The sequence below is a fragment of the Rhinoderma darwinii genome, chromosome 1, assembly GCF_050947455.1.
Source record: "Rhinoderma darwinii isolate aRhiDar2 chromosome 1, aRhiDar2.hap1, whole genome shotgun sequence".
In the NCBI taxonomy this organism is placed as follows: Eukaryota; Metazoa; Chordata; class Amphibia; order Anura; family Rhinodermatidae; genus Rhinoderma; species Rhinoderma darwinii.
The window spans coordinates 150,112,883-150,129,012 of record NC_134687.1 but is presented as its reverse complement, the minus strand read 5'-3'; positions in this window follow the sequence as shown (position 1 = coordinate 150,129,012).

Sequence of the window (16,130 nt, the reverse complement as noted above, 5' to 3'; positions counted from 1 at the left end):
GAAGCATGGAAAGCATTCCGAAACTTTACATGACTGTATTGATTTGTTTGACTGTCTTATTATGTATATGCTATAAGTGCAAAGATATCACCTTATATCAAAGGTGATTGTAAATTCTTAAGTATAGGCTCATCTTTTTGTCTCTATGCAATGTTCAGATTATATTTTATGGATTGTCTACAGAATGTGTATGTACCGTATCTCGAAGTTCTCATACTCTGTTTGGTTTGCACTGTTATAACTAAAATTCAATAAAAAAAATTATAAAAAATGAAAAAAAGAGAACACATCCAGAAATCTGGAAGACCAAAAAAAAACACATAAAGAATGCACAATGGTGTCGCCAGACTTTGCTTTATGGAGGTCAAGAAAATCAGGTACTAGAATTACCAGAGAAGGAGTTGGACTGAGGGTATTAGAATATGTGTTTCACGATCTGATGGTCGCAGTGGTGAGTTCATTTGTGAGTTGAAGCCCTTTAAACTCATCTGGAGAAACTAGAAAGAGTACTCTCAGGGATGTTGGTGCCATGTGTTCATTGACCATAACCCAAAGCTTGTTTTCCAGATATGTAATCCAATTTATTGTTCATGATAGAAGGGTTGCCTGGTAATAGACGTGTAGGTTTGTTAGCTCATTCCTCCTAAAGACTTAGGTAACAATAATGTGGTTGCTCTGATTTTAGGCTGTGTATTATTCCATATAAAGTTATAAAGTACAGATCTCGCTTTAGCAAAAACGATCGGGGGACTTGTATAAGAAGCATTTGAAAGATGTAATTAAAAATCAAAACTTTCACTAGATTCTTTCTACCTAGCCAAGAGATAAAGGTTGCAGACGAGGAATCTAGAACATCCTTGGTCTTTTGTATTAGTGGTAGATTGCTGAGAGTGACTAAATCCCACCAGTTGCGGCATAACTTTACCCCTAGGTATGTGATATGTTTTTGGGGCTATATAACCCCTTCCCGCCCCTGTGATTTTTGGGATATTCATTTTAATTTTTTCTTCCCCACCTTCCAAAAGCCATAAAGTTTTTATTTTTCCGTCTATATAGCCCTATGAGCGCTTGATTTTGCGGGGCAAGTTGTAGTTTTTAATTTATTGTACCATGTAATGTACTAGGAAGCGGGAAAAAATAATTTGTGGGGTGGAAAAAAAAAAAAAAAACAGCGATTCCTCCATTATTGTTTGCACTTCGTTTTAACTGTGTTCACCGTGCAATTAAAATGACATGTTAACTTTATTCTGTAGATTAATACAATTACGGTGATACAAAATTTATATCGTTTTTTTCATATTTTACTACATTTACAAGGAAAAACGAATTGTAAAAAAAAAGAAATTTATTTTGCCTCACCAAATTCATAGAGCCATAACTTTTTTTATTTTTCTCTTGATTGAGTGGTATGAGGGCTTATTTTTTACAGGATGAGCTGTAGTTTTTATTTTAGGCTACATGCGAGTTTTTTATCACTTTTTATTTAATATTTTGTGCGAGCTGAGGTGAACAAAAAACAGCGTTTCTGGTGCTTTACTTTTTTTTTACGGCGTCCACTGTGCGTGTTAAATAATGTTATATTGTAAAAGTTCAGACATTTACGGCCGCGGCGATACTAATTATGTTTATTTAATTTTCTTTACAATGCTTTAACTTTTAAGATTTTTTTATTTCTGTACACAAGTTTTTTTATTTAACTGATTTTTATTGCTCTTACTATTTTTTGGGATCTCTTGCACTATACACTACAATACTAATGTATTTCAGTATATCGTGTTTCTGACAGGCTCCAATTAACCCTACCGGAGGCAAAGTTTAATAGGAGTACAAATATGGCAGACCTGGGGGCCTTTATTAGGCCCCATGCTGCCATGCCAACCATCGGCATCACGCAGGGGGCGATGGTCTGTTAGAGGGGGTAGCCCGCTCTTTCTAAAGCTTTATATGCCGCGGTCGCTATTGACCGCGTCATCTAAGGGGTTAAACGAGCGTTACAGTGAAGTGTTGGCTGTAACCCGCTCCATACTTCCGCTTCCAGGCTGTGACGTAAGTATACGTCATACATCGGGAAGGGGTTAAAGGGAAATTTTTCGTTGCAAATGTTCAATTTAGCAAATGTCAACATGTAGAAAAATAGACACCACGGCACTCACCACTTGTAAAAAAGGTTTATTTTTATTAGGATTGTTCTATATTTATGCCTAGTGCTTCCGATTTGTTTAAATTAATTATCAAATTAGATATTCTCCCAAATTCAGTGGCGTCCTAATACTGTTGAACACTATGGCAGAGCAGGGAGGTATTTCTCTGCTCTGCCATTTACTAGGCTACAGGCCATGTTCGGCCAGCAGCCTAGCAGGCGCAGAGACGGCATCCCTGCGCAGGCAGGCGTGATGACGTCACAGGATCACGGGCCTAGGTGAGTATAAAGTTTTTTTTGTTTTATCTGTTTGGGGGGCGCTTTCTACAGTGGGGGGCTGTATAGCACTATATACAGGGCGGGCTGTTTGGCGCTTACTACAGGTGGGGCTGTATGGTGCTATCTACAGGGGGTTGTATGGCGCGTTCTACAGGGGGGCTGTATGGCGCTATCTACAGGGGGATTGTATGGTGCTATCTACAGGGGGTTGTATGGCTCTATCTACAGGGGGGCTGTATCATGCTATCAACAGGGGGTGCTATATGGCACTATCTACAGTGGGGGCCATATGGCACTATCTACAGGGGGGCTGTATGGCGCTCTTTACAGGGGGCTGTATGGCGCTATCTACAAGGGGGGCTGTATGGCGCTATCTACAGGGGGCTGTATGGCACTATCTACAGGGGGAGGTGGGCGTTATCTACAGGATGTGGTGTATAACAGCAGGTGTAGCAGATGACACAACGTGACTCCAACACTAGAGGAGGCTGAGGAACAAACACAGTACGGGATACAGGATACAGGTAGCAGGGCACGGGAACACTGGGAACAGGATATGACTAAGGGACCATTTGGAAGACTAACATGGGAATACACAACAAAACTCAGGCAAGGAGTGAAAGGGGAGGGCCCTTCTTATAGTCCACGGTGATCTGGGAATAATTGATGTGCTGACGTCTCCGGGGAAGGAGACGCCGGCCACAGGAGAGAGGTTGCAGTCGCGGCCGTCAGCAGGGAAGGGGAGGCGGCGGTCCGCGACTGCGGCCGTTACAGTACCCAGGGGGTACTCTTCTTGGGTCCAGAGTGAAAGACGAACTTTTTAACGAGGGTAGGCTCATAAAGGTTCTCTTCTGGTTCCCAGGACCTCTTCTCAGGACCAAACCCTTTCCAGTCCACCAAATAGAAAGTGCTTCCTCCTACCCTCTTGCAGTCCAGGATCTCCTTCACCTCAAACACATCAGATGAGCCGCTGGGAGCAACTGGAAGTCTAGAAGGTTTACTGTAGCGGTTCAGGACCACAGGTTTTAGGAGGGACACATGAAAGGAGTTGGGATTCTGAGGGTAGGAGGCAGCCGAAGCTTATAGGAGACAGGGTTTATCTGTTGTAAAATATCAAAGGGTCTGAGGAACCTGGGAGCAAATTTGTATGAGGGCACCTTCAAACGAATGTTCCTTGAGGATATGCAAGGAAAGTATTCGGCACACTCTTGGAAAGTGAAAAGATTATTTGATTTTGATTTTCTGTGATGCCAGTAGCTTACGTGCAGCATTTGGTCGTGAGACCTTCGTCAGGCACTGAGGAGATATATACAGAAGATATAGACACATATATATATATATATATATTCCATATACATAATTAGGATGTATAGCATACAAAATTTCAGTTATTTACATATTGAAATAATATACAGAAAATATACTAATGTGTACAAAATAGGCAGTTAATATAGGAACAATACGGAGTATCAAGTAACGAGTTGGTGATCTTATGGAAGAAAACATGTATCATATATGTCACAGAGCAGCGAATGACATAACCTTGTATAGCTAGGATGGCATATATCCTGCTGTTATCTATGCAGCTTTAGTTAAAGAAATGACAGACATGTCTAACTAACAGGCACATAGCATCAATGATCAGGGATTAAGTCAGTACTAAACCTATAAGGCAGGTAATAGGCAGGAAATATCCTTGAGGATAGCCAGACCTTGACTCCAGGAGAGAACTGGGGAGGAAGTTTTCTTCTTTTATCGGCATACTTTTTCATGCCGTCCACTGCCTGGAGGATCGCAGACTTAGTTTGCTGCCAGATGTGACTAAAAGTTCCAAATGAAGAATTTGCTGCTGGTACTGGAGTCATGGCTGGCACAGGGAGAGGAACTCGAGGATGCTGGCTGTACACAATGTAGAAAGGAGATGAGGCAGTAGAGTGACTCAATTGTGTGATTGTTGTATGAGAATTCCGCCCAAGGCAGAAGTTGTACTCAATTGTCATGTTGGGTGAAAATGAAATGATGAAGACAATTCTCTAAAATTTGATTGGTCCTCTCCACTTGACCATTGGACTGTGGGTGATAGGCAGAAGAGAAGTCCAGATTTACGTCTAGCAGGATGCACAGGGCTCTTCAGAACTTGGATGTAAACTGTACACTCCGGTCCGTGACAATGTGCAGGGGAAGTCTGTGCAGACAGTGCAGATGTGCAGAATAAAGAGATTTGCCAGATGAGGAGCAGATGGAAGACCAGTCAACGTAATAAAATGGGCCATTTTAGAAAAATAATCCACTACTACCCAGATCCTAGTACATCCAGCTGAGAGAGGAAGGTCAGTGATAAAGTCCATAGCGATATGCTGCCAAGGAGCATCAGGAACAGGCTGGGGTAGTAGCAGGCCAGAACCAGTTCTGTGTTGCAGCTATTGAGAGAGGATGTGGTTCGGAAAGCTCTTGAGAACTGTGAGAGAGACCCAGGAATCTGCTTTTCCTTCCCAGGGAGAGAGCCAGGTCCCAGGATGAGCTAGCCTGGGAAACCCCAGGACCCTGCTTCACGGAGCAGGCCTGGGGAGGCAAGGGAAGTCCGCATCTGGCCCGCGGTACACAACAGCCGGCCGCATCAGGGAGGAGCATGAGATCTGGACAAGGGTCCAGGGAGGCGACCCGTCTCCCTCCCCAGGTTCGGGAAAAGTCAACCAGGGCCATGAGGTCCGAATGGACGATGGAGCGGGTACCTCCGGGGCCCAAAGAAAAGGTAAAGCCCAAAGAGTTGAGCCCCGCCGGTAAGAGTGGGGCATGTGGAGGCTGCAGGAGTCACTGGCGGCCTTCAGTTCACGGATCGCCAGCTGCTTCTCTAGATACGAGGAGGCAGGGAAGGACTTGCGGGGGCTCGGGGAAGAGCAGAAGGTTCAGAGGGCAAAGGCAACGGCAGCAAGCCGAGTTAGAAGACTGGCGATAGCGGCCAAAATCTTGGAGATTAAGGAGGAGATTTACTTGCTGGAAGACAGGCGCCTGGACTTGATCCCTTGCCTTTAAGGGACAAATTATAAACAGGATCCCGGGCAGAGAACCAGCCAAAGAAAGAGGAGGAGGAGGTCGATTCATGGGCTCCGGCTGGAGTTCTGCGCTAAGCCAAGCAGGTCCTGTGCACCGGACTCCCTGTGGAGCAAGTGGTGCTGCTTCTCAGCACGGGATCGACGGGATCATCAGGAGAGGAGGGCAGAGGATCCATGGATTGCAGCGGGCAAGGAGGTGCACTGACGGCGGTCATCCCACAGATGGAGTCGCTGGTCCGAGACCTCCAGACCTTCTCCATTGGCGAGGACCTTGGACCAGACGTCAGGGTCCGGACCAAGGGAGGGAAAGAAAAATCGGCAGAGGAGGTAAGAAATGTTTACAGCTCCTTGCCGGCGACTCTGGCTGTAGAGCCAGCCCACTGCACAGGCCCCGTTGCTCAGCCAAGCCTGTGTACGGATGTGTGCACGGAGCATCAGAACGGGAAGAATAATTGTAGAAATGGGGCACTCGGTGCCAACTCTGCTTGCAGTAGTGGAGGTGGCAGTAAGAGAGTGGCTGAGAGGCCGGTCAAAGTGCATGAAGGTGGAGATGTGAGTCCCGGAGCTGGGAGCTGCTTACCGGTAGGGAGGAGCCGTGGTTCCCCTGGCAGAGCGGTTCCTATAGTCTTGACATCACCGGCCACTGGGATGGGGGTTCAGGTTAGCGGCAGGGGTGCAGGGAAGGGAAAGGACTGGAGTGCGGAAGGATCAGCCAGGGAGGAAGGTACCCATGGAGGGCCGGAGGCTCAGAGCCACTCTTTGGAAACGGGAAGCGGCAAGAGTACAGGGGCCGAAGCATCCATCTCGGGACCTCCGTCAGCTGCCTTGGATGCTCATGACAGTAGCGGGGGTGCTGGGAGAGGCCAGGAGGAGAAATGTGCCGAAACAGCACAAAGAACGGACACTGAGGAGGCCCACCCCACAAAGGGGAAAGAAGGACGTTGACCAGAGGCACCTTAGTGAAGCTGAGGCTGGCGTATTATTGGGTGGCGGGTCTCCCAGTGGGGTTGGAGTTAAATCCGTATCCCAAGGGAGAGCACACCCGGTGTCACCCAATGAAGCAGGGAGAAGAAGTGTGGGAAAAAGCAAAAACAGCAGTATAATAAATGTGATGGCCCCTAAACCCCTTGGCCCAGCCCAAAAGCATGGTGTTGTGAATGGGGAGAGGCAGGGGTCGAATGTGGGCAGTGAGAGAGGTGTAGGGGAACTAGATATGGATACAGAGGTGCAAGGAGTGCTTGTGGAGGTAGGTGGTAGGCAAGGTGTATTTGGTGGGGTGGAAAGGGAAACTGGTCTGGCTGGCACAACCGCTCCTCAGTCAAGTGTCGGCTACTGCCGGACCTTCGGCTGGCCTGAGGAGCTATGCCAGCGTGGCAGAAGGAGGCAACCCCTTTGTCCCTGGGCTCCGGGGATGGCACGTTGCAGCGGCGTCTCTTGGAGGTCTTAAAAAAAGGAGAGGGATCGATACTGGTAGAGGGTAGAGAGGTGGACCTGGGCTTTTGGATCAAGAGGCACGGTCAAGGGTCTTTCCGAGAGGAATGGGAGGGGAAACCGTATGGTCCCTCCCAACAGCCGGGCAGGGGACTCGTAGGAATGGGGCCCGTCTCAAGTGGAAGAGTAAGGAAGCATGCCCTACAAGATCTAGGGTTGTGGAGCTTCTCTTTGGGATGGGGTTCAGGGCAGATGATATCTATGCCCTGATCCACGCCTATAGGACTCCAGAGTTCGATATCAGCTTTGTTTGCCCAGAGGGGCTTGAGCTCTTCTAGGGGAATTACAAGCTGGTAAAGGACAGGCCCGGCTGGAAAGGATTTGCTGTCCAGTCTATGACCCGCCAAAGTGAGGTCAAGGGAGTGACAGTGATGACCCGAAATGAGTCGCACTCTTGCTATAACATCATGACCTAGCTCAGGCAGTTTGGTGAGGTCATGAAAATGCCAAAAAAAAACTGGGACGAGCAAGGCATTTGGTCTGGGGCCTGGACGTTTATGGTCAAGCTAAAACGTTCAGGCCACTCAGTCGCCCACATCCCTTCCTCAGATTTTCTGGGGAGGGACAGAATCTTGTCCTTCTACGAGGGGCAGCTGAAGCTCTGGCTCTGCCACAGGTGTGGTGACCCCACACACTTGTAATGTGCAGAAGTGCACATTGTGTGGGGAAACTGGTCATATTACTGTCAGGTCCGTATATCAGGGAAGCTCCTTTCTCCCTGTCATTTCACACCGAATAACCACCTCTGTAAATTGAAAGCTGAAGGCATGCCTGGAAAGAAGTGAACGAGTCAGAAATGTTCGCTACACAACTTTTCCTTCATCAGAAAAGAGGAGAACTGAACTTTATTCATAACAAAGAAACAGACAGAGGAGACACATGCCCCTCCCTCGAGATGTGGGACTTGCTTAAGTCCCATTGGCTCCTCTGCTGTAAGTTTTCCTGTACATTCTTCTGCACACTCCTCTTTGCATTCCAGGGGGCGGTGTCTTCCATAGGCGTGTTATGCAGGCTCTTTGTGCTCCATGAATCCAATCTCTTTGTGTAATATACTGAATATATATATATATATGTAAGGATAATATTTTTCAAACAATATACATGGTAATGATCCCTGACAGTCCCCCCTAAAAATATTATTACTCTATCCCTGAGTCTTGCCTAGCAACCTACCACTGACCACTCGAACCAGGCGGGTAGGGGTTTTGGATTTCTTCACCAGCTTGAGACGAGCTACTCCTGATGAGTAACCCCCCTTTGTACCTGGACTTCCAAGGTGTCGGAGTGGTCCTAACTTTCCCTATTCTCCTCTGGATACAGGATGGTTGTCTTGATATAATCTACAAACCGCTGCTGGTTGTAATATATATATATAATTAATCCGGTCAACATTTTATTAATGGTAACAACTGTCGCACTGTCACTTACTGTCCTAATGGGACTTTTACCCCTGCAGATATAACAGGTCATGGGCAGCACAGTGACCTTCACCTCACACCTTCACATAAAACTCCTCAGATTGTAATTTGCAGCACCGTGGCATATTTACACACATTATAATTATAAACCTCAGACATTATAAACAATAGGGCCTCAACTAATAATCATAATGCTATCACCCTCAGGTTTCGGGTCCCATCAGTTCATTGCCAGTCCTGTACACCATCGTCTTCTTCTTCTCCTGTCTTCTGCTCTTCACTGACTGTCACCCTCAGGGTAACCCACACAATTGTGGAGTCAGACTACGTTGGTGTCCAGTGGGGGAGTTATTATTACCCCCTCCTAGTCACTTACTTATCAAAACACTTGATCCTGCTGACAGATTCACTCAGGTCTTTGGTCTTTACTTTGATCTTTGCTGATGTCATCAGGACTTGGTTTGGTCCTTCTCATCTGTCCGACACCGTCTCCTTTAGTTTACGTCATCAGGCTGTACATAGCACCTCATGTTGTGAGCCTGGGGTGAGATCCCACGTAGGCGGATTAGTGGAGTTGTATCAAACCCTCCGCATCTGTACTCTTCCCCTGGCAAGTTACTTGTCTGGGCGGCCGCTTAGAATTGTGACACTGCCGTCAGTTCATGATAAACGCGTTGTAGTGGCTCAGGCTGCGCCTGCCGCATCTCAGTGATGGAGTTCATCGTGTTAAAAGTCTTTTAGTTCATATTTACTGGCACTTGCTGGGGACCCCAAACTCTTGTCAATTGTTAAAATAAATACTAATCTGGTGATAACATCATCCGCATACATTATAAACGTTGTTCTAAGTACATACAATAATGTCAGGCCCTTAAATGACATCAAACACCTTTATATAAGGAAATACTTCTCTGTTACAATGGACAGGGCACCTAGAAGATGTGTAATTTATTGGGTACATTTCATTTGCACTTGGTGATACCCTTTCAGCAGGATTTGTACCTTGATCTCAGCTGATTGGCTAGAACATCTCCACCTCACAGAAACATACACAGATTCCACATGTTTATCTGACTAGTGTCTTAAACCTATTTTTCTTACTCTAATCTGGTTCGTTCTACCTGGGAAGGCCTCTCAAGGTCGGTTCTCTTCGTGGGCGGCGGGTATGATAAGGTTGGCACCAGTCTGCCAGGACTGTTCTGTAGGCAAATCAAACAGCTCTAACAGAATTTAGCAGCAACAGCTGTAAAGCCTGGGACATACCAATTAGATCTTACCACGTCGATCCTTGCAGTCTTGGGGCATATGTGAGGTCATACACCATCAATGCAAGTGCCATCAAGAGTGCCTTGGGTGTTACCGGTTTACCTTCCTTTATCCGTCCACATTCTGTTAGAATCTGGTTCTCACGCCTTCCGCTCCCAGTTGGACTCTTCCTGTGGAGAACAAGCTTTTTCATTGTATAAACATTAATTGATCTTAATCAAATAATTAATTTGAAGAAAAACATTAACAAATAGCATCTTTACATCAAACGTTCACACTGGTCAGTAACTAAAACTTACAAATTGATTCTACTTCTTTATATACATATCTATACATACACATATACACTGCACAGAATTCTCTGCTCTAAAATTTCCCTTTCACAACAAAAATAAAAATAAACAAATAAAAATGTATTCGAATGGGAATATTCCGCTTCTGTACCTTTTATCTGACGCATGACTCTAATAGTCCAATGCTAAGGCTGGTCCGGAACTTTACATAAAATTTAACCTCAATATTTAATATTCCCACAACACTTCTTAAATACAGTTATTAAACAAACTAACCTTGGGACAATGTCTAGAGAACTGCTGATATCTTATCATTGTACAAACACCAGTTCAATACTTGGGATAACACTGTTCCCCCTTCACTTACACACAACGTCTGCAATGGGGAAGATATCGGCCGGGCTTCAGGCCCCCCCTGAGAACAGGTCTACACACACGAGCACATTGTCATACACTTCTACCTCGGGTAGTTGTATGTTCTGCAGTCGCTGGGACGGGTAATCTGGCCGGGCTGCACTTTTCACAGGTACCATTGCTGTTTTACCTATGTCATGCCGTGCGCACATCATGCCGGCTGCTACAAACCTAGTGGTGGCATTATTGTATCCAGGGACAAGCCAATTTACTGACACCTGGCTGCACATATCCTTGTTGTCAGGTCTGTCTTCTCTCGCTCTCTCAATTGGCTTACCCGATGATCCAATAAAGTTCCTACTACCAATGGGCCCATAATTGTGGGCGATGCCAAAAGCGTACCTAGTGTCAGTGTAGATGTCGGCCGTCTTACCTTCTGCCAGGTTACAAGCCTCAGCGAGCACCTCCAGCTCCGCTCCTTGAGATGAACAAGAAGGTGAGAGTGGTTTCTGGGTAATTTACCTGGTGCCTCGTATCCTGTCTTGTATATACTGTATATTAAAATCTCTTTATTACAAATTTACATTAGAAACCCATGTCACATATAGATAGAACATCTCGAAGGGGTGGCGTCTTCATCCTCTAAAATAAAACCAAATGTTATACACTTCTCCACACTCATCTGATAATCCAGAACACTTTGAGAATCTCACTTTTACCAGATTCTGCAAATACTTGATTAATACAAAAACAAAATAAAAAAATTCCTAAAAACTTTACATCAAATTAACAATGTCCAGACAATTTTTGTTTTTTTCCTTCTCCCCCATCTAAATCTGTAAAGACCCATCTGCGAGTGACTTCACCTCCTGTGTATATTTGCTGGAGGGGGATGGTCTCTTACACAATACCTCATATTGGGTGGAGACTACCGCACAGCTTACCCAGTGCCATATTTACTGTTCTGGAAAGATCTGGAACCATCTACACAGAAAAACCTCAAAATTTAGGTTACTGTCATACACATTTAATCTGGATTACTCATTGAGGTCTCATACACATTTTTAGATCTCCTGAAACCAAATTAATTAATTCAAAACAAACCAAAATTGTACCTGATCAGTCCCTTCACCATTCCCCCCTTTGTGGACTTTGCGAAAGTAATGTAGCAGAGTTCAAATCTACATCTCAACATAACAAAGTCTGGCACTCTATCTGTGCGGCACTAGTTTAACCCCCTGTAATGTACAACAGCCTGAAACAAAAATGACTTTTTCCTGACAAATACATTTTATCTTTGCAATGATATAACTCATGTGTGAAATAAAAAACAAAACAATTGTAGTTAGTTATTCAATAAAAACAGAAAATATTATATCTGATAACATTAATTACTGCAAACAAATAAACTGTATATAAAAATAGGGAACGGTGGGGGGCACATACATTTTCAAAACCCCGTGTCTCACAGTATCTGTAGTTTAATACATTTGAATTAACATCAAAACCCATGAAATCTGATCACATCATAACACATAAATATCGTAACTTTTATAAACAACAGCGCATGCGCAAAGAGAAGAAATTTATTTAGGTTTGTAGACATTACTGATATATATATATCTCTCTCAGCAGTGCATATTGAAATCCCTTTGTCTCATCAGCCCTGCTGACTGCACCCAGTCAGCCCGCCTCCTCCTCCCAAACACAGCACAGCACACTACAGGGGGGGAGGGAGGGGGGTCACACACTCACGTATCTGCAATCATTCATCACACCATTGTATAGGAATTATCTACGTTCAAAACATCAACCACATAATTTGTAACAGTGTACAATCTGTCGGCCACCATCTCTATATTATGATGACGTGTTGCTTCATCAGTGAACCTAAAAAATAGAAGACACTACAAATGACAAAATTAACAAGGCGATTATTTCATACTGATTTGGTTGGGCCGGGCGTGGCCACATCAGGGGCAGGGGGGGCAGCCTCTCCCATTGGAAACACAGTGCGCAGCTGTGAAGGGGGGTGGTTTCCCACCCACAATGAGGACACACTCAACATGAGGTACGGACACCATTACCGGGCGTCGGCTGGTCCTGTGTTTTCTAATACATATAACATACAATACCTTTCTTATTCCTAACTTCCATTCACTTCACCAAATCATGAATAGGATCGGGTGATCCTGATGATTTGAATATGGACCGTAAACCATCCATTCTAACAGTCTATATTATACACGTAATCTATATAACAATTTTCGATCTGCAACTCTTGGTCTGGCAGGAAATATTATAATTTCACAGTCTCCAACGCTAAGTCTCGCCGAAATAGTATCATCTCTAGTCTGCAACGTAATTTATTACATCTCGCTAGGATATAAAAATCTTTAATTAGACTCTCTGGCCTCGCTGGAAATATTAAAATTTGCAGTCTGCAGCTCTCCGGTCGGTTATATAATCTTTTATTTAGACTCTAATTACCCAGAGGATGGTTAGTCGGGCGCGACTAAGGTCTCACAGGTTTTCAACCTCACAGCGGAAAATATCACCTCTGTCGCCTGAGATAATCCAGGAAATCAACAAAAGGGTTCTACAGATCGCCTCAAGACCGTCCACAAACACAGATAAGACGAAGATTCATAAAATCAACTCGCTTACTGTGTTGCGGAGGTGATCAAATTCCTTATCAGTGGGCAATCTCGGGTCCTCTGTTTCACCCTGTGATTGTCGGTTATCCGGATTTCGATATTTCCTCGAGTGAGGTCCCATCTGGGGTGCCAAATGTCAGGTCCGTATATCAGGGAAGCTCCTTTCTCCCTGTCATTTCACACCGAATAACCACCTCTGTAAATTGAAAGCTGAAGGCATGCCTGGAAAGAAGTGAACGAGTCAGAAATGTTCGCTACACAACTTTTCCTTCATCAGAAAAGAGGAGAACTGAACTTTATTCATAACAAAGAAACAGACTGAGGAGACACATGCCCCTCCCTCGAGATGTGGGACTTGCTTAAGTCCCATTGGCTCCTCTGCTGTAAGTTTTCCTGTACATTCTTCTGCACACTCCTCTTTGCATTCCAGGGGGCGGTGTCTTCCATAGGCGTGTTATGCAGGCTCTTTGTGCTCCATGAATCCAATCTCTATGTGTAATATACTGAATATATATATATATATATGTAAGGATAATATTTTTCAAACAATATACATGGTAATGATCCCTGACATTACCACATCCTGTGCGCAGATTCGCTGCCACCTGTGTGGTGACCTCGGTCACCCATTCAGCCGGTGCCCCAGGTCCTTTTCTAATGCGGTTTCTGCCCCAGTGGTTGTTAGCCGAGAGACTGACCCTGCTGGGGAGGGAACTAGTAGAGGGGAAGGACCTAGGGGGCCAAGGAGGGAAAGCAAAACACCTGCCCAGCTGAGAAGAATGGAGAGAAGGAGGTTGGAAAGGGAACAGGGGAATCCCCCGGTATCTGGTGTGAACCCTGCCCCGGCCTATCCAGCTCCTGAGGCCCCCGGGGACAGCGAGCTGGATGATGAGGTCAGGAGGATTAACAACGAGGCCACTTCCGCAGAATGATCTCATCATGAGAGTGTGTATGAGGGCGGAAGGGAGTGGCTAGAGCAAAGGCGGAAACTGAGGAAAAAAAATAAACATTGAGGGGGTGTAAGATTTTCCCCCTCTCCAGACCAGGTGCTGAAGGAAAGCAAAGCCGGCTCCCCTATAATTGTACTCTCTGGCCGGTTCAGGGTCCTTGAGGACATCTCGGCCTCCTCACATGAGCGGGAGGTTGAATGCCCTAGGCCGGATGAAGAAAAGGCTGTGAGGCCTCGTATGGGCCATAAGTCTCCCCTCCCTGAGGATGCTGGGTCATCGGAAGTGGAGATCGGCCTGGAGAACAGGGACGAAGGGGATGCTCAGGAAAGTGGTGTGAGGGAGGGTGAGAGGGAGATGGAAGTTTGTCTTAAAACTATTAAACGTAGTAAGTTGTCTTCCTCCTCAGGCGCTAATGGGGATAAGAGGGAGAAGAAGAAGGCCGGCTAAATCAATCACCAATGATGGCGGCACTCACATCATTGACGCTAACGTCAAATAATGTCGCTAGCATTAAGTTGTATACGGCTAGATTTATGACCTTTGATTTTCTCGGCCGGTTTGGGGCTGACATTTTATTTTTGCAAGAGACCCGGCTGTCAGACCTGACAGTAACAGTCAAAGCCGTGAGGGAATGGAGATTTGGGCCCTCATATTGGTCTCTTGCGGCCGAGCCATATAGTGGGGTGGCAGTCTTTTTTACCGCCCCGGTAGAATGCCGATGGGTTATTGAATTAGAAATGGGAAGGTGCTTGATTCTTGACGTCCTCATGAAGGGTCAGGAACTCCACCTGATCAATATCTATAGTCCCCAGAGTAAGTGGGACAGGAAGTGTTTCTTTATGAGGATCAAGCCATATCTTTTTACAAGTCGGTAGGTGGTATTTGGAGGGGATTTCAATACTGTCACGAGATCCCGAGATAGAGGAGGTCACAGTGATCGGCTGGCTTATGATAGCGTCGAGCTAAATAAGATAGCTAGTGATGCTCGCTTGGTGGACATTCATATTAGACACACCCCGGGTCACGGTGGATTCACCTTTCATAGTGGAAGCTGTAGGTCTAGGATAAACAGGTTTTTTTTAAAGGAGGAAGCTATCTCTTCAGCAGTATCTGATGTTGAGGTAGAGCAAGGAAAAGAGGCAACACTCTAAATGGAAAATATACAAAAGCTGTTTTTATTCACCCATATGTGAAGAGGGTGCAACGTTTCAGCTGCTCAAATGCAGCCTTTATCAAGCCTGTTGTTGAGGTAGAATTCTCTGATCCCTTTCTAATTTCCTTTTCTCTGAATGTTGCATAAACACCTTGGATGGGAAGAGGTTATTGTAAGCTCAATTCGTCTCTTCTGGAAGAAGCTGTGGTAAGACAATCCTTTGAGGATTTCCTGCAGATTCAAGTACCTTTGCTGGATCTGTGTAATAGCAAGTCAGAGTGGTGGGAGATATTTTAAAAAAAGGGTGGCGAAATTCTTCTGACAGCTCTCGAGCCTCAGAAGCCTGGACAGGGATTGCCTGTATCATGGTCTGAGGAGGAAACTCTACCATTTTGTCTCGACTTGAGGTAGTCACGAGGATATCTCCAATGTGAAATCCCTGCTCAGGAGTTGTCAGTATAATAGGTACACATATTTGGTTTTTGAGGGGGCTTCAGGAGGTACCACTCGCCCGACCCTTACAAAAATTGTAAGATGTCAGAAAATAGTCACAGGACTGTTTGATAGTACAGGATCCCTGAGAAGATCCAGACCAGGAATCATGGACGTGGTCAGATCCTTTTTCTCTCAGCTCTTGAGTAGGAAGGAGCAAGATCGAGATAAGATGGTGGCTTTCCTGGCAGAAACCATTTCTGAGCCAGGAGTAGACCCCTCTTTCGACGTTTTGTTGGAGTCAATCAAGGAAGAGGAAGTCACACTGGGGATTGAGGGGCTTGCCCAAAAAAAATCACCAGGACTGGATGGCTTAACATCCAAGTATTACAAGACCTTTAAGGAGAGTTTGACTCCTCTCTTGACCATGGTGTTTAACGACCATCTTTCCTCGGGCAGTCTGCCTAGGTCAATGAGAAGGTCTGCCTTGATTGTTCTATTAAAGAGTAAGGATCCGTCACGTATTGAGAATTGGAGACCCATAGCACTTCTTAATATGGACAGGAAGTTCTTAGCAAAGATACTGTTTAATTGGTTGGTCCAGTTTGCGCTCCAGTCCTCTCAGGGGCCCAGCAGTGCTCTGT